Below are 25,450 nucleotides of genomic sequence, written 5' to 3' on the forward strand. Positions count from 1 at the left end.
ACAGGAGTAGGTATAGAGTGAGAGGTGGGAAGGCGAGAGGAGAGAGAAGATGAAGAGGGGACAGATGCAGAAGGGATAGAAGAAATAGTTCTGGGATTAGAAGTCATTACGGGAGGAGGACGGGCTACACGTGCATAAGTAACATTAGGGTGATGACCGAGACTGCGAACTCTGCGCCGAGCCTCACGAAGGGAAAGGCCAGTTTTCCAACGGACACTATGGTCCTTTCACCGCAAGAAGTCCGTTCAGGGTGGGGCCCACCTGGTGAATCACCTCCAGCGATGCTGCCAAATCAGCCGTAGTACATGCCTCTCTCTCTCTTATTTCCCATCTATGTGCTATTTGAAATTGTTTTTTATATTCTGTTTATAATAAAGGAAGCTATATAATACATTGAGTATCACTTTTTAGAATTATAACAACGATTTGAATGAATTCTATGACACGTGGCAGAGCTTTTTTCCCATGTTGCCACGCCGAGGTCGGCGAGGGACCCAGGGTCAGAGAGAGGATTAGGCCTACAGGGGAAACCTCTTAAAAAAAAAAAACGCGCCTATACTTTTACCTCATAGGTGGTGTGGAAAAAAAGTTGAAAATAAATAATAAATATATACAATATACATATATATAAATATATATATATATATATATATATATATATATATAAAGAGAGAGAGAGAGAGAGAGAGAGAGAGAGAGAGAGAGAGAGAGAGAGAGGTGGGATGGGGGTAGGTAGGGAGACAGTGATAATCCGATAATTGGTGGTCAAATTGGCAACATCGCACTCGGGGAAGTCCCAACTTCTGCCACACCCTGAACGGACTTCTTGCTGCGAAAGGACCATAGACACTTCTGCTTCAAAGAGGTAGGCAGGACAATGTTGGTAGGAGGCAGAATGGTCACCTTGACAATTTGGGCAGCATCGGATGATGGAATTGCAGTCTGAGGTGGTATGACTGGCCAGTGCACAGTTGGCGCAGACTGCGGATGATCGGCAGTACTTGGCTGGATGGCCAAAGCGCCAACAAGATGTGCACTGACGAGGAGATGGAATATATTCGCGTACTGGAAGAACAGTGCCTCCAATGATGACTGTGGGAGGCAGATCACGAGGCAAAAACTATTTTAACAATATTAGCCGGCTCTTGGCATCGTCCACGAGGAGGAATTGTATAGCAATGAATTGATCATACTGAGTGATGTTGTTCCGATAGGATTAGTTCAATATCATTAGTACAATCCGGGAAAACCCTCTGGCCGAAGGACATCGAAGATGGTAAACGTACAGTGCCTGTGGAAGAATTGAGCTGGATGTCTGGGGACACGAAGATGGGTTGTCCTGCATTACTGACCAGGGATGTAACCTTCTCAGCTTGGGCAGCACTGTGAACGACAAGGAGGCGGGAACCATTCAGACAGGCCGAGAAGGTGACATCCCTGCCTACTTGTCGAAGGAGACAGAGGTGGAGTGAGAGGTTGTCGGTCGTGTCGTATACACTGAAAAATTTTGGCTATGTCTGCGTACCGAAAATTGATTTGCCCAGCGGGGCCACACTGGACCGCCCGTCTTACCCCAACCCCCCTACCAAAGGAGCATGTTGCCCACCACAGGGAACTACACCCTGACCCATGGTGGACTCAACTCCCAGATAGAGGGGCGCAGGGAATATATGGGTTGCCACGCACTGCAAACACGTGGGGAGGGAGTAGTCTCACCCGAGATGACAAAAGGGGCGGAGACTAGTATCATCACCTAAGGCCTCCATTATTTGGTGATGATAGGGGAAGAGAAAGAAGCAATAGGATAAGGAAAAGGACCTCGCAAAATTAGTTGAGGCAGCGACAGGGACCCAAGGAGAGGGGAGAGGGTAGAGTGGAGACCCCACCACAGCTTCCCCACCCATCAAGACCCAATCAATGTCTCTGAAGCCCCCCCACGACAACAGCGAGCGAGGAAATGGGGGGGTGGATTTAGTTATGAAAATACAAAACATTTAAATGGCACGAGGTAGGGCCTAATTTGCCACTACCAGTATAGATATTAGCTCCAGGGTCAATATGGATTTCATTAAGCTAATTGGCATTTTAATTAATACAGGTATTTCAGTTTACTTAATGTACAGTCCCATGCAAAAGTTCCGTTCCTCCTCCTGACATGCAGTATTACAGTGCTTCATCTTAGTGTGAGTACAGTTGCACACGTCACTGTTATCAGTTTAGTTGGTTAAATAGTTACTTCCAACTAAATCTTACTCTTAATTATGACATACAGTAGAGGCAATTTGTTTGTGGCCATCCCTTACGGGATAAGGCGTCTGGCAATAGAAAGACAGAATAACGAAAACTAATATAATGTTATGAGCTACTGACAGAAAGGAAGAGGAACGGAACTTTGGAAAACAACAGTACAAGTGCACAAGCGCACTGGACATAAACAAAGTACTAACTGCAGTATATATTTACTCACACATTTCGGACATGATATTAGCACTTATGTTCCTATGACTCATTGTAGGCTGCATTAAATCGTCTGACTTTGAGAAACAGAATACTGGAGTTCTCCCAACAATAAAGCGGTTAGTTATAGCAGGCTCCTATGACTCATCTCCACCTGAACTAAGTCGTTTGGAATTAGCTGGAATAAAATACGATAAAATAAGCTTGTGTCAGTGCTAACCTCTTCACTACGATATACGGGGTGGTTCATATATAGCGCTTCACTGGAAACTCACCTGGCCGTAGCTATCTCGTGTGTTGCGAGGAGAGCTCAGTCTGCTGGTGTGGCAGTGGGAACATGGATTAATTAAGGATGCGGGGTGGACACTTAACTGAACTGTACCCGCAACACACAAGAAATCGCCCGGTACAGTGTAAGAGTGGCGTTATAAACGGATCACTCTGCATTTTCTTCCATTTTATTCTGACTACTGCAATCTTAAGATAAGGAAGGGTCTCTGCCACTAAGAGAGAAGATTAACCTCTGAGCCTCTATCATCACGAAAATTCTTCTTAAAAACCTTCAATCCGAGGACGTACTTTTAATAAGGGAGCACATCTTGGAGCTGTCCTGCCCGTCTAACACTCACAAACATCATTTCGGGAAAGAGGCGCTTCATTCCCACAGACTTCAGCGATTGTAGAGAAGTCCCACATTAGAGCCCTGAAGTTCCCGCATCTACCTAGCAAATCTGTACTAGCTTTATTTTTTACTTGCTACCACCATATGGTTTTATTCAGCGTAAGGGGAGGCCTGTAATTAGTGGAGGGGTTAATGAAGGCTGCATCTAACCCTTACAGTTAGACAAACCCCCCTAAGCAGAATAATAAAAATGATCTTGTGTTATCAGGAAATGAGAGAGAGAGAGAGAGAGAGAGAGAGAGAGAGAGAGAGGGGGGGGGGAGTCATCGAACTGGAGAGGCTCATCCTACAGTGCGCACCATCCACCATCGACAAGTGTTAAACGATTTCGCAAGTTAACACCTGGGATATTCCTGGGGTTCGTTACAATAAGCCTGTAGGCGAAGGGTAGTATGCTGAGCACCTTTCCCTTCTAATTCCAAGAAGAGTCTGTGTTCAAGGCAAAATAATAATCAGCAGACGGTGAATAAAACCCACACTTGTAGACGAAGAATATAATTACCAAACAGTTTCGGTGGACACTGCCACCATCTTCAGTGGTCAAGATAGTGAGAGGGACTGACATACTGACTATACAAGGGTTCCTTTTTATGCGTGTGTGTGTGGAAGGGTGGGGTAAAGGTGAGGTGGGGTGGGGTAGATTGTAATCGGGGATTACCCCAAGGGGGATTTTGGGGGGGACATTACCGGACAGGTCAGGTGTAATTCCTATGAACTTACCTGTGTCGTAGCAGGAAGGGACATTTCCACTAGGGACCTCATTATAGGATCTAGCTTGTACATACCTTCACTAAGGTTGAAATTCTCGTATTTCTGGATACACATGGCTTCAATAATCTTTCGTTTCCGAAAGTCATGACTTCTATACAATAGATGGCTACCTTGCCAGTCAATTCTGTGGTTGGCTTCACAAACATGGTTAAATATTGCATTATTTAAATTACATGTTCTTATGGCATACTTGTGTTCCTTAATCCGTGTTTCCAAACTACGACCTGTTTCTCCTATGTAAACTAGTTCACAATCTTTGCAAGGAATTTTATATATGCCTGCTTCCGAATATGTTGTACATTTGTTCTTTACTAACATTGCTCTGATGGTGGAGGTATACCTAAATGCTATATTTACATCACTACTGTAACCTATTAACTTTAACATATTCAAGTCTGCAACATAAGGCAAAGTGAGGAAACGTTTCTTTTCTGTGGTGGGGTCTTTAGGTACGTAGTAAGATCGCCTAGCGCGGAGGTATGCTTGTTTAATGAACCATTTGGGATACCTTAAGTTTTGGAAGATTTCCCAAATGAGATTGTTTTCTTCTTGTATATGTTCTGGACTGCATATTCTAAGGGCTCTAAGGAACATTGATGAGATAACAGACAATTTTGTGGCAGACTGATGATACGAAAAATAATGAATGAACAAGTTACAACTGGTTGGTTTCCTACACACCGTCTTTGATTATCACGCAAGAGTGATTCATCCAGCCAATAATCAGCAGAATGTAACAAGAACATAACTTTTGTGCAGCATAATTTAGTTCCTTCCAGGGAAAGTCATATCAACTGTTGGCGGCAAGATTTTAATATGAAAGCTGAAAAAACATATTATCCTCTTTGCCTCCTATCATCTAGACCGCCTTTCCTGCCTAATGAGTCAAATTAAGATGGAAAATACGCCAGCTTAATTTCTTGAGGAGCTCCAGCCTTCAGGCCTTTTTCAGTCTGCCTGCAATCTCTCCTTCTCTCTCTCTCTCTCTCTCTCTCTCTCTCTCTCAGCCCTCCTGCCCACTCTCCCATTCCCTCCTCCTTCTCTCTACGTTTCCAACCCGTTCTTGCCTACTTTAATTCCTCTCCCGTTCCCTTTCTACCCCACTCCACCTCCCTGCCCACCTTTCCTCCATCTCCCTGTCTACCTTCCCACCACTCTCATCTCATATCCTTGACTTTGTATATTCCCCTTCTTCAACTTTTCATAACATTCTTGCAGCTTTCACACGATTTTATTCACCTTCAGGACATGCCTTTCGAATTTCAGGGTTTGATGTAGCCATTAAAACCACATCATTACCAGACGTCTCTTCTGAATTGGTAAAAAAAAAAAAAAAAAAAAGTGGGGACCATAAAAAAAACTTGTCCTTCCTACCTCCTCGCTCACTCTCCCTCCCCATCACTCTCTATCCTCCCCCTCTCCCTCCTCTTCTTTTCCTCCCTCTCTCTCCCCCCATACTCTATCTCCTCCACCTCCCTGCCTACCTCCCCACCCCCCATCCTTGAATACCTCTTGAAATGAGAGGGGTGAGCAAACAGAAACAAGAGGCGAGAATCTAACGTAATTATTAACTGACGTGATACTAAATTCAACTACACCACACCACACTACACCACAAACCACACTATACCACACACTACACCACATCGCACCATACTATCTATACAATACCCAACACACCACACCACACACCACCACACCACACCGTACTGTACAATACCTAACATACCACACCACATCACACCATACCATGCCATACCACACTACACTACACCACACAACACACCAGAACACACCAAACCATTCAGCACACACCACACCACACTACTCCACACCACACCACACCATATCCACTATTCCACACCACACCATACCACATCCACTACACCACACCACACCACATCCACTACTCTACACCACACCCCACTACTACTACACACACACACACACACACACACACAGGCTGAATCTCGCGCAACGGTATAATGCAAGCTGCCGCAAATGATACCATCCTGCTTCAGGGGGTGGATAAAAACAAACATTGGCAGGGGTGGCGGGGGAACTAACTCCACCTACAATCCAGCCAGCCAGTTTTTACGACTAACCATTAACGAGTGTTGTTAATTCTGGCATCAATGGCAGTGCCCGGCCTCATCCCAGTCCACACACTATCACCAACAACACAATGGCGGAAATCCAAGGGTACGGGAAATTCCTCTCCCTCTTAATGCCTTTTTAATGTGCCTCTTTTCAGTGATATTGCCAGATAACAATGTCCTCTATCATCCCCTGCACATTACCTCGCACCCAAAACAAATGTGCCACTCTTACTCGCATGCAAATTATCTGCCCAACAAAGCAGAGGAAAATATCTGAAGGCAGGCCTTTTTTTTTCCCAATGGCAATTTATATATCGTGCACAGATCTGGTTTCAGTGATGACTATATCCTGTTCACTTTATGTATAAAAAAGCAGTCTCACCATCTTGTATACTGTGCTGTAACAACTGATTACCACTATAATATGGTGCTAGTCACGAAGATGTTTATGGAAAACATGTAGAGCCGCAGTATGATTCATTTCTGCCATTCAACTACAAAAGAAAAAAAAAACAAACAAACTTGCCGACATGTTAAGATGAACGAACAACAGTCACAAAGAAGTGTTATGGAAAAGATATAGAGCTGCACTACTGCCTTCTCCTCCCACTGAGTCATGGGAAATGGGCAGCAAAAGGATGAAACTCTCCGCCAAGTTAAGGTGAACAAACTACAAGAAGCACCACGAGCATCAAAGACCAACTTTGACAATTTTTACTCAAGTCGCCAGATGCCAGGAAAAGTAAGCTATTTATCTGAAACCCTGACTTTTTTTTTTTTTAAATTAAAGAAGCCTCCATATCATTTAACTAATATCAGAAATAGCCTTTTTTTTTTTTTTCTTTCTTTTTTTTTTGCCTTACTATTAGCTCTAAACTGACAGAAGTGAGTGGTACCAGATACAGCAATAAACTGATTAGCGAGAGGTGGTGGGGAAAGTCGACGAGAAGACAGAGTGACCCCTGTTCTATTGCTTTCCATCCTACTCTGTCCTTTTCACCCCCATTCCCATCCCATTCTCCCAGTTTCGAATCCACGCCATTCCCCCTTTTCAATCATAACTTTGAACAACTCTCTGCCCCCCTTCCTCGCAAATCCTCTCTCACTCCAACCCGAAACTCTCCCTATCCCATCGTTCCATTTTGTCCCCTGCTGCAGCTCAGCTCAGGCTTACTTTTTACAACCTTTACTGCGGTTTCTTTGTTTTTATGTTATTCTGACTACGATTAGACGGTCTTTCCAGCCTTAGGGATTTGTCTGGCAGTGAAGTGGTTTAAAATAGTGTCTACTTTCCCCTTCAGTTCCATGACGTCTTGTGTATTTACCATTCACTGCCACAGAGGATTTTATTCAGCTCAAAGGTTTCAAGCAATCCCCATTAACCCCTTATAAAAGATAATGGCTTTTTATATGCAGGAAAACATCTCAAGGACCGGCCCCGTCAGTCAGTAACACCCTAAAGATTTTCACGCGCAAAGTGTATCTATCTATCTATTTGTGTGTGTGTGTGTGTGTGTGTTTTTACAGCCAGATGAGTTTATCCAGCTTAGAAAAAAAAAACAGGTAGAAAAGGGAGTTAATAACAACTACATCTAATGCCTCCAGCTCGAAGGATGAGAAAAAAAAAATATCAAACATCAAATTAAAATACAAAGCATAATGGAAGTGGAAGCATTAGTTCCTTCACTCCGATGACGCACTTTACAATGAGCTCTTGCTACCTTTAGATAATATATGAGTTTAAAAGAATTGTCAAGATGGAGCGATCAAATATAGCCTTCTCACTCCGCCAACAAAACAGTCTGTCGTCCGCTTCAATAAAAGAACCTAATGGAAATGCTCGTCCATGAGATGATTAATGGTGACGGATTAACCCCTACACCGCGGGCATGTTTACCAATGTTTTGCGTGTCCCGCGGGGTTATTCGGGCTCCGACAGACTCTCAAAAAATATTTGCCAAAAATCAGTTATTAGTCCTAGAATATTAAAATTACATATGCTTATGGCACATACCTTCAGCTTTCTTCTGGAATGTTTGTTGAGCCTTCGTCGATTACCGTAGGACTTGTGGAGACCTCTAAAGTTGGGTAACGAAGTCTCCACTTTACACTTCCCAACAACCCGTAATATGATTACCACAGCCAGATCTTAATACTATAAACACTACTCTATGATTATCAAGTAGTTTGGGATCCATACTCCAAAAAAAAAAAAACACTGTGAAAGCAATGAAAATTACGAGCGCGTCTGACCGTCGCACTTGCACTAGTTCGCTCTTGGTACTCTGTCATTTATTATTCATAAAACCCCTCACACTTTATATTTCTATTACTATATCACACTTATATATATCTGGAGTTTTTCTCCATAAGTTTCCTTCAGTAGTATTAGTTTATTGTCACTGAAGTCATTCAATTTTTCATTCAGTAAAATACGTAGGGAGCCACGGATTCACTTTCACTGTTATAACATAAAGTATTTGTACTCATATTCTTATATTACTAATTACTTACATTACTATTTACATTTTCTATTGTATTTTCAATATTTACCCTTCTATTTCACTTACACTATGTTAGTCACTGTCACTTTCAGTAAGATAAAACTATAATACACTGTTCAGTCATATGTACTGAACATCCATTGCTTTCACTTGCTATTTATACGTTATTTACACATTATTTACACATTATTTCCACCTTATTCTCCTTTCCCACTTGCACTTTTAGAACTGCTTCTGGCTGTGGTAATCAAAGAAGCAGGTAACACAGAGGGGAACCTGGCACTCAGCGCACTGCCAAGAGGTGCGTTTGTGCTCAGGTGGGCGGCGGGTGGTATGTGCACACACCTGACACCTGCAGATCGCAGCCTTCCTTTTACCTGTGGCAGGCATTAGCTCCAGTCTGTGCCGATCCACATACGCCCTCTGCTCAAGTCGGTCGGGAAGTGTTACTGGATGGTGCCTTGGAGTTGCTGCTGTCACCCTACCATATCTTTCCAGCAGCTGCTGGACACAAGTCCTGGTGAACAACCTCAGGGAGAAGGACTTGGGTGGCTTGACCCTCATCTTGTACAGGATGAAGGCGTTCAGCATCGTCATATCTACAGTGAGATGCAGAAAAACTTTCCTGTACCACCTAGTATTCTTCCTGAGGCAGTCGATCTCACCAATCATCATGTCGGACTTGTCCACCAGCCGCATGTTGATATTGTAGTCTAACACAGCATCAGGTTTCATCACAGGTTCGCCTGTCCTATGGTCGACCTTCCCACTGTCTGTCATTTCCCCCTAATGTACGGTGGTGAGCATGTGCACAACCCTCTTGTCATGCCACCGTATTGCCAGCATCTTCTCAGACTTGCATAGGTGCACGTCTCCTCGCTGCGAGGTTCCTGCCTCTGTAAATTTCGGGAAGTGGGCACGGTTACTTTTGACAGTGCCGCAGGAGCCAACGCCGTGCTCTGAAAGGTATTTGGCAAGTTTCGGTGCTGTATAATAGTTGTCTATATACAGAACATGATTCCCACCAAAATACTTTTCAAGGAGCACTTTCACTACACAGCCTGAGAAGCCAAGTGGGGTGTGTTTTATCCAGATCGACAGTGCTGGCTGAATAAATGACGAAGTCAAGGATGTACCCCGTCTTACAGTTGCACAGTACAAAGAACTTAATTCCAAACCGATGGCGTTTGCTTGGAATGTACTGTACAAACCGAAGACGTCCTCTGAACAAAACCAAGGATTCGTCAATGACAACCTTCTGAAAGGGGTGGAAGAATGACATAAACTTATCCTTCATTCTGCTCAGAATCTCCCAGATCTTCCAGAGTGGGTCGGTTTGGGAAGATACATCGTTGTCGGCAAAGTGCAGGTTTCCCATGATGTTCCGGAAGCGATCTCCGGCCATGTACTTATTGAAGGTGGGTGAGGGTAGTAAGGGGTCCATGGACCAGTATTCTTCCAACTCATGCTTCTTGGAGTGTGGCATGAGAAGCATGAGGGCAAAGAACACATACAGCTCCTGCACTCCCAGCATGGACCACTGTTGCATCTTGGCTGCACCTGTACCACTTGCAGCACGTTGTGATTCATACCTGTTGGTCTCATCACATATGTGCTGCATGACTTCGTCATCTAGGAAGGCCAAAAGGTAGTCGACACACTCAGCATTATCGTCAAGAGTGAAGGCAGGCTGTACTCCTGAGGAGCTCTCACCAAAAACTAAATGTTCTGGCACAAAATCGGACCCTTCCATCCACGCGAAGGCGTCCAGGATTCCCTGTCGTGGCGGTGTAGGGTGGGTGGTGGTGGTGGGTGGCTGTGAGGCAGATTTACCCCGTTCAAGGTCACTTGCACTGACCCTGGGTTGCCGTACAGCACTAGCAGCCCTTACTCTAGTACCAACTCTACTTTTACTTGTCCGGGATTTACCTCTTCCTCTACGGCCTGCCTTCACTGTTGATGCTGGTGGTGACTCCGACGATGAAGACTCCGGAGATAACTCAGCAGACGAAGAGGAAGAAATGAGTGAAGTGGGGCTTGGGGAACAGGGAGGTGAATCAACTCGGGACTCATGGCGGGCTGGGTCACGCAGGGCCATTGTTCTGGGGCTAACACGCCGCCTTTTCACTCCCTTCCCAAATTCCTTCCCTTGCTGCACTAACGGCTCCTTTCCCTTGGAGCTAGCGATAACTTCCGACACTGAAGCACTCATACTAGCACTTTCTGGCACGATTACCTCACCCAGCTCATCACACGATTCACCCGAATTGTCAAAATCACTATCCATCATCACCATGGACAATTCTGCTAGTTCACGTGCCACTGCAGTCACTAAGTCCTTTCCTGCTTCCCTCACGACTTTTTATGGGTGTAGAGGTCACGCTGACCCTTTGCAATGGGCGCAGAAGCGGCAGAAATGGCGGGCGTGAGTGCGACATGGTTTGACCACAGCGGAGGACAAGGAACTAAATGCCACGGCTTATCTGAGAAGGCAAGGGTTGACAATGACACTGAGGCTGACAGCTGCTAACTTACATGCTAATAAATTATTGGTAGAAAATCTCGGCAATACATAAAGAAATAGGTAGCTCCAGGTGAATGTAAATGTCACTTAGGCTTCTCCCTTCCTTTCTGATATATATTTTTATTACAGACATAGATTACAAGGCATAATTCAAAGGGGAAATTACCGTGGTAATGTACCGAATGAATGCACGTGAGGTGTTGTCAGGTGATAATTAGCCAATTCCTGGTGTATAACACTATCACTTACCTTATTATTTTTTGGTATATATTATTTTGTATAAGTATAGGGCATAGGGCTTATTTCAATGGATGAAATCTGTGGAAAAATCCGGGGGAGATTTGCTTAGCGCAGCGCGGCCTGGGAGGTGAGAGGACAGGGTAATGGAGGGCAGGTAGGGAGGGGAGTCAGGAAGGGGGGAAAATCGCTAAAATGTCAACAATGGAATGGAGTACAGATGAGATTTGGAGTGCTGACTAGTGTTGGACATTGGCAGTACTGATAGATGATACAAGCCACCACTTGAAAGCCCGGGATAATTCAAAATAACACAGAATCACAAAAGTGACGCCCCGCGGTATGACCCATTGCGCCCGAGCGTCACGAAAGTGACGCCCCGTGGTTAAGGGGTTAACACTCTCAGGCTCCTATGACTCACTCTCAGCTGAATAAAATCATCTGACGTCAGTTGGAATACAGTACTGGAGTTGTCAATTCAGGAGAGTTAATAGTGAGAATATGACATTTTCTGGTTTTTACTTTTTCAGCAGACTAAAATCATCTGGCATGAAATACTGAAGATATGATCATTAGAGTGTTAGTCCAGCAGTGACGATTCTCTTTTTCCAACCCATTTAACTGTTTCTATGCAAGGACGTCTTTTGGTAGTTTACTCTTGCTGATAACAAGCGATTTCAGCCAACTGGTAGTGAAGGAACAATGAAGGCTGTGTCTACTCACCCATCCCCCTTATTTTGAAAAACTTCTCCCAATCATAAGACGGTCATTTGGTGTTGTGCTTCCTAAACTATACTGTAGTCCTTTTACTCTAACCTGACCTAAAACTGTCATATTTCCATCTTGAATGCTGAGCTGTAACAAGAGATTAATACGTGAATATGAGCCTAAATCATGAAAAAATGCTATGCAACTTATTGACAGTTTTCTTCAGCTTGAGATGAAGGGGGTTAATGAAGGCTATTTTTTACTCTTCAAGTTTCCAGAGCGTCTTCTAAAAGGAAAGTGTTAACATTATAGACTAGACCATTGTAGTGAAGTGTTAACAAATGACCGCAACACCAACCCCATGACAGCTGAACCTTTCCCCACCGGCATTAGGTAATCTCCCGTCGCAGTCTTTGTATTTCACTCATACTGTACGACCTGCGGCTGTATACCTCGGCTATCACAGAATCCAAATACAGCCTTATGAGTCGACTTGGGTGAAGCTCAAGGTGAAATGAGCAATATTTGAAATCACACACGTACGCTTACACTCATCACAGTTTCAACTCAAATGACGCCGAACCCTGTCATCTGGACAGACTGACAAACACCAGAGGGAGGAGAGGGGGGGAGGGAACACGAAGGAGGGGGGGGGCAAGGCATCATGTGTAACAGGAAACAGGAAACATTGCAATATTCTCTATTATGAAGGCAACGCAAAGCCTCTTGATACCGCTCTTGGCAAGAATACAATATGGTACGCATAACCTCCCACGGGTGTACCAATCGTGGAAGTATGATTTAAGAGAAAAATTACCTTAACCTTTGTTACACCCGCGCTCGCGGAACAAACGCAGGCGTTGTTTTAAGCAGTGTGTGTGTGTGTGTGTGTGTGTGTGTGTGTGTGTGTGTGTGTGTGTGTGTGTGTGTGTGTGTGTGTGTGTGTGTGTGTGTGTGTGTGTGTGTGTGTGTGTGTGTGTGTGTGTGTGTGTGTGTGTTCTACTTGTTATGTGTTCCGTGTTCCGCCTTCAGGCGCTCAGACACAGTCACAAAGGGACAGGAGAGGAACTGATGATGATGAGGAGGAGGAGTTGAGTGGGTGAGAGGGAGAAGGGTAACAGGCATGATGATGAGAGGGGAGAAAGGTGATAAGGGGAATAAGTATGAGGAAGAGAGACAAGACAGTAGAGGAGAAGGTAAGGGAAAGGAGGAGAGAGGAGGAGTAGAGAGGGATAAATAGTGAGGAAGAGGACAGACGAGGGAAGAGGGGTAGGTTGACAGGAAAGGAGTGAGGTGGATGTGTAGGAGAGAAGAGGATGAGAGAAAGGCAGAGAATGGAAAGGGAGAGAAAAAAGAGGAGGGTAAAAGTGAGGAAAAGAGTGGAGAAAGAACGAGAAGAAAGCAAGAGAGAAAAGCTAAAGAGGAATGAAGTGTGGGAGCAACCAGAGAGAAGAGTGAATGAACATATGAGGGGAAAAAGAAGAGGAGAGATGAAAAAGAAGAGGAGAGAGGAAAAAGAAGAGGAGAGAGGAGTGACTGAGGAAAAGGAGAAGAAGAAACTGGCGAAGAAAAGAAACGGGGAAATAAGTAAGGGAAGAGGAAGAGAAGAAAACACGTGATGGAGAAAGTGGAGAGATGATGATGAGCATGATGATGATGATGGAGAGAGGTAAGAGAAGAGAGAGAAAAGGGAAAAGGAGAGGAGTGGATGGGGAAGAAGGCAAGAGGAAGAGGAGAAGGACGACGATCATGATGATAATGAAGAGGAGGAGAATCTGAGAAAGAGAGAGAGAGAGAGAGAGAGAGAGAGAGAGAGAGACAGACAGACAGACAGATCGTATTTTGCAATTCACGACATGTCACAAAAGCCACACAATTTCAACATCCAGGCTTGTTTATGTGACTTGTTTTCTGAATTTCAAACATTAATTAAATCGCCCTCAATTGATATTTTTCTCCACCGGGTTACATGGAGAAATAAATCTGATTTTATGGTAGTGTCTGGTCCAATTTACACTTTTCCAACGCCAGCCGCTGATGTCAGTGTAAATAAGAGTGCAATTTTTGTGGATCTTTTCTCACGTTGAATTTCAGGCAAAGTTACTTGCTGATGAAGTTACCATGGGCTGAGTTTTGACGGACTTAGGAGGCTCCCTGACACCGCTTCCTTATTCTTTATTGTATACAGTACCTGTTCTGGTGGGTTTAGGAGGCTCCCTGACACCTCTTCCTTTATTCTTTTTATATACTGCACATTATTCTCGTGGGCGAAGGAGGCTCCCTGCCACCTCTTTCTGTCCATTATTTTTGTATAGTACACATATTCTCGTGAGTTTGGAAGACGCCTTTTCCTTTGGATTATTTATTAAATACGGCAGCACATGTTTTCCTGTGTTTTGGAGGCTCCCTGACACAGCTTCCTTAGATTATTCTTTATTGCATAGTACACCAGTTCTGCTGGACTTAGGATGCTCCCTGGTACCACTTCCTTCGTTTTTTGTTTTTAACTATAACAAACTAAATTTCGTGGGCTTCAGAGGCTGCCTGACACAGAATCATTGTATTATTGTTTATTGCATAGTGCTTTTAGGAGGCTCCCCGACACCTCTTCTTTCGTTTTTTACGGTGTCACACCTGTTTTGGGGGCTTAGCAGTTAGGTTATACGGTACAGCTGTCCTAGTGGGTTTAGGAGGCTCCGTGGCATCTCTTTCCTTTATTTTTAAAAACTATTATACCAGTTCTCGTGGGCTTGGGAGGCTCCCTGATACCTCCTCCTTGTTTATCGTTACTGTGCAGTACACCTTAAACACCCCCAATCTAATGACGTGTTTTATTCTTTGTATTCTTGCTGTGATGAGATGATTTTAATTCGCTGAGAGAGAGAGAGAGAGAGCGAGAGTGTGTGTGTGTGTGTGTGTGTGTGTGTGTGTGTGTGTGTGTGTGTGTTATGAACGCGTTTCTGCACACTGTTCCTAAACCCGTAACTACAAGTGATCTATCCAAAACTTGAGGAAATCGTAAAAGGGATGCGGGAATACACACACACACACACACACACACACACACACACACACACACACACACACGTCATGGGGGTGAAGTGGTTAGTCCCGTAAGAGCCGTATTCCCGTCAGTGTTGTGATATTCTGTTGTGCATATTACGCCTTGATATTCTGTTGTGCATATTACGCCTTGATATTCTGTTGTGCATATTACGCCTTGATATTCTGTTGTGCATATTACGCCTTGATATTCTGTTCTGCATATTACGCCTTGATATTCTGTTCTGCATATTACGCCTTGATATTGTTCTGCATATTACGCCTTGATATTCTGTTCTGCATATTACGCCTTGATATTCTGTTCTGCATATTACTCCTTGATATTCTGTTCTGCATATTACGCCTTGATATTCTGCTCTGCATATTACGCCTTGATATTCTATTCTGCATAACGCCTTGATATTCTGTTCCGCATAAGCCTTGATCTTCTCTGTCGGTCAAAGAAGTTCCCTAGCACCTGTTCCTTAGCGATTCATTGTTGGACACAGGGGGAGTGAGTTGATGGAAGCGCAGTCAAATGGTGGGTGACAGAGCGACTCGGAAGCGTTTTGTCTGCGGCCACCCTTTGCGGGATTAGGGCGTCGGGCTGTAGATGGACAGAGTATGGTGATATCTGAATGAATTAAAAAACACAGGAGAGGTAATAACCAAAATAAATCGCCTAGGGAGAGATGTTTGGGAGCTTCCTTTACCGACGAAGAAAACGAGACTAAGCGACTTTGGGAATTCCGTGTTATATCTTTTTTAGCGATTTATTCTGTATATTAATCCTTAGCACCTTTTCATGGGTTACTGGGGGAAAGGGATTCTGGTAGTAAAACGACATCATTAACATGCAAGCGAAGGTGAAAGTGTAACAGGCACAATAATTCGGTATGAAGCAGGCGCTACGGACAATAACAAAGATATACTGAAACAAATTGCAAGAACATCAGACAAGCTAACATATAACTGCAATATGGAAAGAGAAACTGATCAGGAGACAGTCATACAGGCCCGTACTCTCGTCAGCTACGAAGGCTCCCTAACACCTCTTCCTAAGCGATTATTTTGCTTATTACACCTTGCCGTCCTCTTTTGTGCTACTTAAATCATTCTAATATCACCATACTCTGCATAAATTATATACAAAATAATGTTAAACAGCCCTATCCAAAAATAAATCGGTAAGGAAGAGGTGTTAGGTAGCTTCCTTACCCAACGAGAAGACGGGCCAGAGCCACCAAAGATAAGACAACTGTCCATTTAACCCCTTCAGTCCGCTGGCGTGCTTTCAGTTTTATCCTTTCTTCAATAAACTAATTCAGGTTAGGCGCCTCCCTCCCCCGAATAGACAGGAGGCCAATGAATCGATAACTAACTCTTAAAATTCGAAAAATTTATAAGAAGGGGAATTAACTCGTCTAGAAAAAGCAAAAAGAAAAATGCTACGGATCAATCTACTCTGAATTGAACAAAAAAGTGCGAAGGTACCCACAGCACTCAAAAGGTAAGAGGTTGTTGACAGAGATGCTGGGGATGGTAATGGTGGTGGTGATAGTGGTGAGAGACTGACCTGGAGAGCGTCCCAGACTGGCTAGGAAAGAAGGACAGGGAGAGCGAGGACGAAGTGGAGCGGTGAGATAAAAACTACATATTTTTTTAGTCCTCGATATCTGGTTAATCCTTCGAGCTGAAGAAAAAAAACGTCAATATTCAGCCAGAATATAATGAAACGACCTTATCGTTCTGAATGGGTATGCTATTTGTCTCTTTCTAACACGGACAAAAATTACACATCGGCACTGATAACACAGAAGTTACCGTACTATTATCTCTCAGTCGGGGTCTTCCGCTCTTGTTCACCTCCTACGCATACACTGCAAATTCCTGTTCGATCCCTTCCAAATACTCGGGCCCAGTCACACACGCTAATTGTCAAGACGTCTCAGTACACAAACCAAACAATCGGGTTCACTAATTAGTGTCACACCCTCGTGTTAGGCTTCCCTTCACATAAATAAAACAGAGTTTACAACCTGCAAACGTACTGGGTAAAAACAACATAATCTATCCACGTGCCACTTACACGCCCCTTATACAGTGACAAGGGAGCCTAAGCGACCCTCTCACCACTCACATCAAACAACTCAGGCTAACAAACACAACCTAACCTAACTCAACAAAGTCTAACTCAACACAACCTAACCTAACTCAACAACCTAATCTAATTCAACACAACCTGGCAACCAATCCCATCACAACCTAACCTGACTTAACACAACCTCCCTAACTCAACACAACCTAACCTAACACAGTCTAACCTAACTCAACACAACCTAACTCGACATAACACAACCTAACCTAACTCAACATAACACAACCTAACCTAACTCAACATAACACAACCTAACCAAGCTCAATGTAGCACAACCTAACTTAACCACACCCATCACAACCCAACTTAGCCAAACCCATCGCAACCTAATCTAACTTAGCCAAACCCATCGCAACCTAATCTAACTTAGCCAAACCCATCACAACTTAACCTAACCTAAGCAAACCTAAGTGGCAAAACCTACCTAGCCGACAGACTACAGAGACAACACAACAGAGCCTTTCCATGTACTGCCTTAACAGCCTGTACATGAGCGCAACACATGGTCTCTCCCCACTGGTTAATAAAACACACTATCCACCCACACTATTCAGCCCTAACTATGTAACCTACCTACGTACCAAACCGTCATTCCAACCCAACAAAATACACAGCCCCTCATCACTCACATCATAGAACACAAACCACTAAACATAATCTGATCCAACCGAACCCTGCCTAACCCAACCCAGCCTAACTTAAACTAACTCAACCTAACCTAAACGAACGTAACATAGTCCAACCAACTCAACCTACAGTAAACTGACCTTACCAAGGGCAGTCTGCAGAACCTAACCACATGCTATAACCACTCTTTCACCTTAACGTAACCTAAAACTGCCGCTTCTTCATCGTGAATGCTAATATGAAACAATAATAGAACATAGTGAAGATCACGAAGTGCTATGGAAAGATGCAGAGCAGCAGCACTCTCTTCTAGTGCCCCTGAACTACGCCAAATGATGTAAAAGTAAGAAAATCTGCGCCAAGTTCAGGCTAACAGAGCATAGCCACCCTGACAATACGAATATCCAGCACGAAGACAAAGGGTTCTAACCCAGCACCGTACCGTAGTCCACACACAGCGTTCCTCAGCACTCACATCAAACAGCACAACACAGGCAGAGGCAGGACAGTTGATGCTGCCGATAATGCGTACTGGTGGACAGCCAATGCGGGACCAAACTTGGCAGCGTTAATTCGTTGTAAGGAAAGATGAGAGGAGGGGAAGGGGCGAAGGGATGCAGGAAACTCTGCCTTTACAGCCATGACGTGTTATATTCCATTCTTGCAACCGAAAGACGATTTTGTAAAGCTTAGAAAATGCTGAAGGAAGGCTGCAGGACACTATGTCTTAACTTCCATTATGGTACATCTGCATTATTTATAGACGATTGCGTTCAGCTTACGGGGAAATTAATACAATGCCACCGACAGACGATTTTATTAAGTTTAGTACGGTAAATGCTCAAGGAGGGATGCAGGACACTATGCTTACTGTACTATGATGTCTGCTTTACCCTCCTTTTGCTAAATGCAGATGGTTTTAGCCAACTTAGGAAACTATACTATTTTTACTTTAATTTGGCCCAGATTGTCGTCCTTTTGCAGCTTATATCACGTACTGCAGCTCAGTGGCAGAAACAGACACTGCTATGCCTCTGCATCCTTTTCACAGCATTTCTTTGTGATTATCGCCATATTCTAGTGTTAATCTATTATTCTACTGCAGTATTCAAGATGAAAAAATGGTAATTTTAGGACAACTTAGAGTAGTGAGAGTATAGTAGGGAAGGACACTAACGTCATTATAATGATGACGTCTGTTAATTTATTACAGTTCCGGCGAACGATTTGGAGCATAGAAAATACCCCTTTGGTTTTTAAGGGGCCAGTGAACGTTGTATCTACCCTCGCCAGTTCGACGTCTGTCTGCTAAGTAAAATGATCTGTAGATTGCAAGACTAAAAAGGCGTCATCGTGCTGGCGTTAATTCCTTCGTTACGTGCTGGGAGGTTAATCAGGACATGCAATTTGATAAGTAAATTGTGGTGGTCTTGTGGTTAGAATTCGCCAGTAGTAGTGATGACCATGCACAGGTTCGATCCCCATGAGGTGACTGGAGTTCATCAAGTAATGCAAGCAAGGAAAGTAGACCGATCCTCTATCCTTAAATGTACTAGTCTACGGTAGCCTACCCTCGCGGCTCTGCGGTGCAACTTGAGGCTCTACGGTACAACTCGAAGGGGTAAATTGGGATTGGCTGTTACGATTTACATGTTCAAGCTAAGGTGGAATATCCAATCGCATGTCCTCTTTTCGAACAAGATCCCCATTTGTGTTCCATTAATAGCCATCTCCTGGTCGGTACAAATCTAGCATTCTATTACAGCTAACACCAGATGATTCCTTTTAGCTGAGGATGAGCCAAGGAAGTCGATGTGTTGGTACTGTCACCACTAACCTTTTCATGGAACAACTCTTCGCAAGACAATTTTATTCAGCAAGAAGTGAATCACAGGCTTCTAACTGTTAACACTGTCGTCATCAGCTTTCTCAAGGCCAGGTTAACCATATTTCACTTCAGCTGATACCAGTTTATTTCAGTTAATGGTGTCATTAAAATATCAGTGTTGTAACATCAAAAGAACAATTGCCACAGCTATTCACAGTCAAGGTCAGCAGAAACAATATACCTTGTTCACAGCAACAGAAAGACAATTTTAAAAGCCAAATAATGTGAGTGAAAGATATAAAAAATAAAAGAAGGGGACACTACGCGCATACCTCGCCCGAGAACAGTTATTTTAGTGGTGGTAAAATACCTTCGCCCGGTACAAAGTTATTTTAGTGGTGGTAAATACTGATTTCGAAAATTTTTACTGCCATTAATAGTGTCCAGTAAACAATTATAGTCGCAGGTAACCTCAATTTTAACTTGCGTTCCTGTAAAACTCTTAAAAAAGTCTACGGTAATGGCGCAAATAATTTCACATTCAAGAACTCGCGCAATGAAACTCCTTAACCTTGTATTTCACCCATCAAACTTGAAGACACTACCAACACAATGAAAATTCCAACTCGCGCAATGAAACTCCTTAACCTTGTATTTCACCCATCAAACTTGAAGACACTACCAACACAATGAAAATTCCTTTGGAGACCAGACCCCCATGTTACTGATATCCTGAATGTTTCGTGTAAAATTTCATTCAGCCGTTTTTCCATAACGTTTGTTACAACAAACAAACAAACAAGCTCGACCAAAAACAATACCAAGCCGGACTCCTGTCCGGGTCGAGGTAAAAGTAGAATCTCGTAGTCTGTCCATGTGTAATTTTCTATGATTCACAAAACCAATCACCATCACTACCACCTACATCAATCAACTAACACCGCACAGTCACTACTACTACCACTCACACACCATAATCAGTCAACCAACGCCAGTAATCACTGCCACGATTACCCACAACTACTGAGCTACCATCCTCTTTCTCCTTCCTACTACTACTACTACTACACCACTAATGGCATAATAACAATAATAATAATAATAATAATAATAATAACAATAATAATAATAATAATAATAATAATAATAATAGCCAACCATCACCATTTCTGCAACCACCACCACCACTACCCACACAGTACATGCACGGTGGTAAAGACAACGGTTCAATAGTTACAGAGGAGAGAGAGAGAGAGAGAGAGAGAGAGAGAGTGTGTGTGTGTGTGTGTGTGTGTGTGTGTGTGTGTGTGTGTGTGTGTGTGTGTGTGTGTGTGTGTGTGTGTGCAACTCAAACCCCAAACCAACTCCCATTCCCACATGTTACTTTAGAATATGTGTAAAGGGAGGTGTAATACCGTTGGACCCAGAGATGTAATATTCAGAAGTAGCCGCAAATATTGGAGAGTGAGGGCCAGAACTCTTCGCCCATGCTGGCTAGGTATGTATCGTGTGAGAGAGAGAGAGAGAGAGAGAGAGAGAGAGAGAGAGAGAGAGAGAGAGAGAGAGAGAGAGAGAGAGAGAGAGACATACCCTTTAACACATTTCTGTAATATTCGTGGAGATGACTGACGTATTACAGTGTTTGTGTAGTGTCCTGTTTTGATTCTCTCTCTCTCTGGCAGTTCTATTAAGCCTGACACACAGATGACCGCAACCTAATCCCCAATACCGGCCCGTCCACACCAACCAAACTATCGCACCTCGTTTTAACAAACCATTACTCCACCGACCTGATAATATAAAATTCCTCACTTACCTGTTACCTCTCTCACGGCTGGGATAAACTCTAGCACCCTAACACAGCTACTATCTAAATCCTTCATTTTACTGATACGTTTCCCCCACGTAAACTAAGATGTTTAAGAGATATTAAGAATTAGGGTGCAAAAGGTATTTTGGGGGGGTGGCTCAGTCAGCGTTACCTAGAGTCCAACTTGAAAACTTTCATTCACTTCTTACTCCCACTGCCTACATCCACGCCCACATCAGCAGACTGAACCGTCTTCGGAGACACAACATTAGGCGAAGTGTCCAGTGTGCAGAGCTGATTTACGGACCACCTCTAACTTGGCCCAGATATTCGGTCCCTTTTGTAACTTAGTTCACGTAGCTCAGTGACGAGAAAACACATTTTACAACTCAACGTCCTCTCCATAGCACTTCTTTATAACTAGCATCATATTCTAGTGTTAATCTACTCTGTTACAACTCCAGCATTCCCAACAGACAGATGGTAATTTTAGGCCAATGATTAGAGTAAAGAGAGTATAGGATAAAGCTCTTTTACTAGATGTTTCCTAAACAACAGACGAAAATACTTAACTTGAAACATCTGTAATCCACTCACCTTAACTTGACCCAGATTTTCGTCCGTTTGCTGTTTATTTCACGTTCTCAGTGGCAGAAAAATAATCAACACTACGACTCTACATCCTTTCCATAGCACTTCTTCGTGAACTAGGATCATTTCAGCGTTAATCCACTGCTACAGAAGCTCAGTATTCAAGATGTGGAGATGATAATCTTTGAGTGCCAAGTGAACTGAGTATAAGAAGTCAAAGCTTAGAAATCGTCTGCTGGTAAATGGAGTGAATGACACACGACGCTTTTGTCCTGAAGGGGTTAATGGAGACGATTTTAAGACCCATGAGGTGGTCTCTTGTAAGCTGAATAAAATCGGCTGGCGGTAGTACAGGACTTCAAAGGGCAACACCGCACTGCAAGAGAAGGAAAAAGAAAACTAAGGCTCGCTTCCTCAGTTGCAATAATGGCTCTGTAGCACCTTTTTTCCTAAGCTGATTTATTTTCCATATAACACCTTAGTGTTCTCTTGTAAGTTCTTCATATCGTGTCAGGCTTAAAGATACATACAAGGGATATATACTTGTTGTTATATCCATAAGTCGACAAAAAAGAAAAGGTGCTTGGGTTTGTCCATTAGCCATCACTTGACTAAACCATCTGAAGGCGTCACGAATACAATTCAAAATTACAACATCGTACTGAAGGGGTTAAAGGAGGAAATAAGTGGGGTGATTCGATATACGACTGGACCTTACAATGCGAGGATTCCTACGTTGTCTCTTCACCTCGTTCGGTCCCAGGATATTATTTATCGTTTTAATTAACCTACAAGACGATTTTCACTCACCTTGCGAGAATGACCAGGTAACATGGGATTAATTAAAGGTATATCCTAGTAGCATACTTTAGTACGAAAAGTCCCTCTAATGTTATGAAAAAAAAAGGATATAAACAGTGAAGACAAAAAAACAAAAAAATGAAAACAGAGTCATCGGTCTCAAGGGGTTAAACTTACTATATGAATATTTAAAGGGAGAGTTATTTCTATCTTTCTAACCCTTTTCTAGTTCGGAATTATCATAACAATCTGTTCAAACTAAAGCCAGACGATTTTATATTCAGATTAGAGTGAGTTATACGCGCCTGAGGTGTGTTAATCTCTTTCTTCCCCCTTTTCCTCTCTCTCTCTCTCTCTCTCTCTCTCTCTCATGGTTTTGAGGTCATTATTCTATTCCTGGAGAAGAACGAGCCGACTCATAAGCAGCAGTGTGTGTTAAGCTAACAGGAAAAGAACAAGGAAAGTTAGAACATGAAGGTAATATTCTAAACTCACTCAAATAACACACACACACACACACACACACACACACACGTACAAAAACCCTACCTACTTACCATACATAAAACAGCCAGCAACAGTACCATACGCTAATTCCCACCTGTTCTGATTTTACGCCAGGTAATACGGAAACATTTATGTGCCTCCCCTACATATACCAAAGGGACAGTTAAAATATATATATATTCCGAACTACCAAATGAGAGAGAGAGAGAGAGAGAGAGAGAGAGAGAGAGAGAGAGAGAGAGAGAGAGAGAGAGGGACTCTTTCATAAACCGTCTCACGATCGGGAAAACTCTTGTATCGGGTTTCTGTTAACACTTGTCTCGTGAGTTTCTTTCACTATCATAGCCAACCTTTGTTATTTCTATACGGCTTTTCCCCTCGGTGTGAAGATAAAACCGTGTGGCGGTAACAACAACAAAAAAAAAAAAAAAAAAACTCTTCACCGCAGCGAGTTACTAATAATTTTCAGTTCTGATACGGATTGATTTTACTAGTGAACGACTTAAAAAGTGATACAAGTTTTTACCTTGACACGACTAATTTTACTTATGGACTATTTATCAATACGATGTCCTTGCTTTGATATGGCTTATTTTACTACTGAAATCGTTAATAATAGTTTTTTACTTTGAATATAACTGATTTGCAGATGGGAGAGATAATAATACGTTATTTTCACTTTGATACGCCTGATTTTACCACTGAAGGAGTGAAGTTTTTGCTTTGCTGTGACTGATTTTTACTGATGCCGTGATTTGCTGACGGAATGACAAATTTCAATCAACTACAACAAGTTTCACTGATACGAGAAGCCCCGATGCTCATGTTGTGGATGCAATGAGAAGGTATAATGACTAGGATACGGCCAATCATGATATGCATGTATTGGGAATCCGAGAGAGAACATTGGGTGATGATGACGACGACGATGATGATAATAAGAATGATGATGATGTTGATGATGATAAGGAGGAGGAGGAGGATCATACTGATGAAAATGATGATCGAGGAGGAGAAAGGGGGAAGGTTAGAGAGAGGAGGAGGAGGAGGAGGAGGAGGACTACGTGATGGCGCCTAAACAGACTATCGAATGTCATGTATTTTCAAGTTTACCAAATTCCTTTCTAATATATGAACTAAAGAATGAACTACGTCAGAGGCTATGTTTTTTCCCCTTCTTTCATCTCTTAGGGTGGACTGGGTATCCTATGCGACCCGAAGATGCAAACCATCTTAACACCTTGCTATCTTCACACGCTTGTATTTCACCCCTTGTAGCCCATATCCCTGAATAATAAAGGTTAGGTCCTAACACCTCTTCCTTACCATATTATTTCTGGACATGGCATACTACTGATACCTTCATGTATATGCATAATATGCTCGATGTTCAGATATAGGAAATATTTACAAAACGAAAAACTAATTTCCGCAGTACGACAAATCAAGTCGCTAAGGAAAAGGTGCTAGGGAGTTTCCTTACCTAACGAGAATAAGGACCTAGAGTAAACATTTCGAGTTGGAAAGAGCAGATACAACTTACTGTCACTTACTAAAGGGAACACTTGAATTAGATTCACATAATGTGATGTTATCTAGAAAGAAAATACACAGGGTAAGGGGATTACTACATGTAGCGCTTCACTAACTTTTCTTCTGAACGCCTCTCATGAAGTGACTCACTCTGAAGCTGACACGAACATGGAGAATCAACGTCTCTGGTTTCAAAGGAAAACTGTCTAACGTGTGTAGGGTGTGTGGAAGGTCAGTGTGGGGTGTGTTGATACAAAAATGTTCACAGGATAATTAGAAGCCTAGTGATGCCGTGCACACCTTTACACCTGATCTACGCCATACCCTTGCCATCGCATTACTAGCGCCAATGTATCAGCCACCGCCAATACGACCACTTTGAGAGGCGGGTGGGGTGTCAGCAGGGACCATTGGCCGAAAGATTTACCCCACTGCTAACACGAAAACTGGGTTTGGGTGTATATATGAAAACTGTGGAAGAGCCCCAGATACGGGTTTGGGTGTATAGAAAAACTGTGGCAGAATATTCGATGAGGTTCTTGGTATATAGAAAAACTGGCAGAATATTTGA

Source organism: Coenobita brevimanus, chromosome 1, assembly GCF_032717465.1.
Source record: "Coenobita brevimanus isolate Jiangsu-jjx chromosome 1, ASM3271746v2, whole genome shotgun sequence".
Classification (NCBI taxonomy): Eukaryota; Metazoa; Arthropoda; class Malacostraca; order Decapoda; family Coenobitidae; genus Coenobita; species Coenobita brevimanus.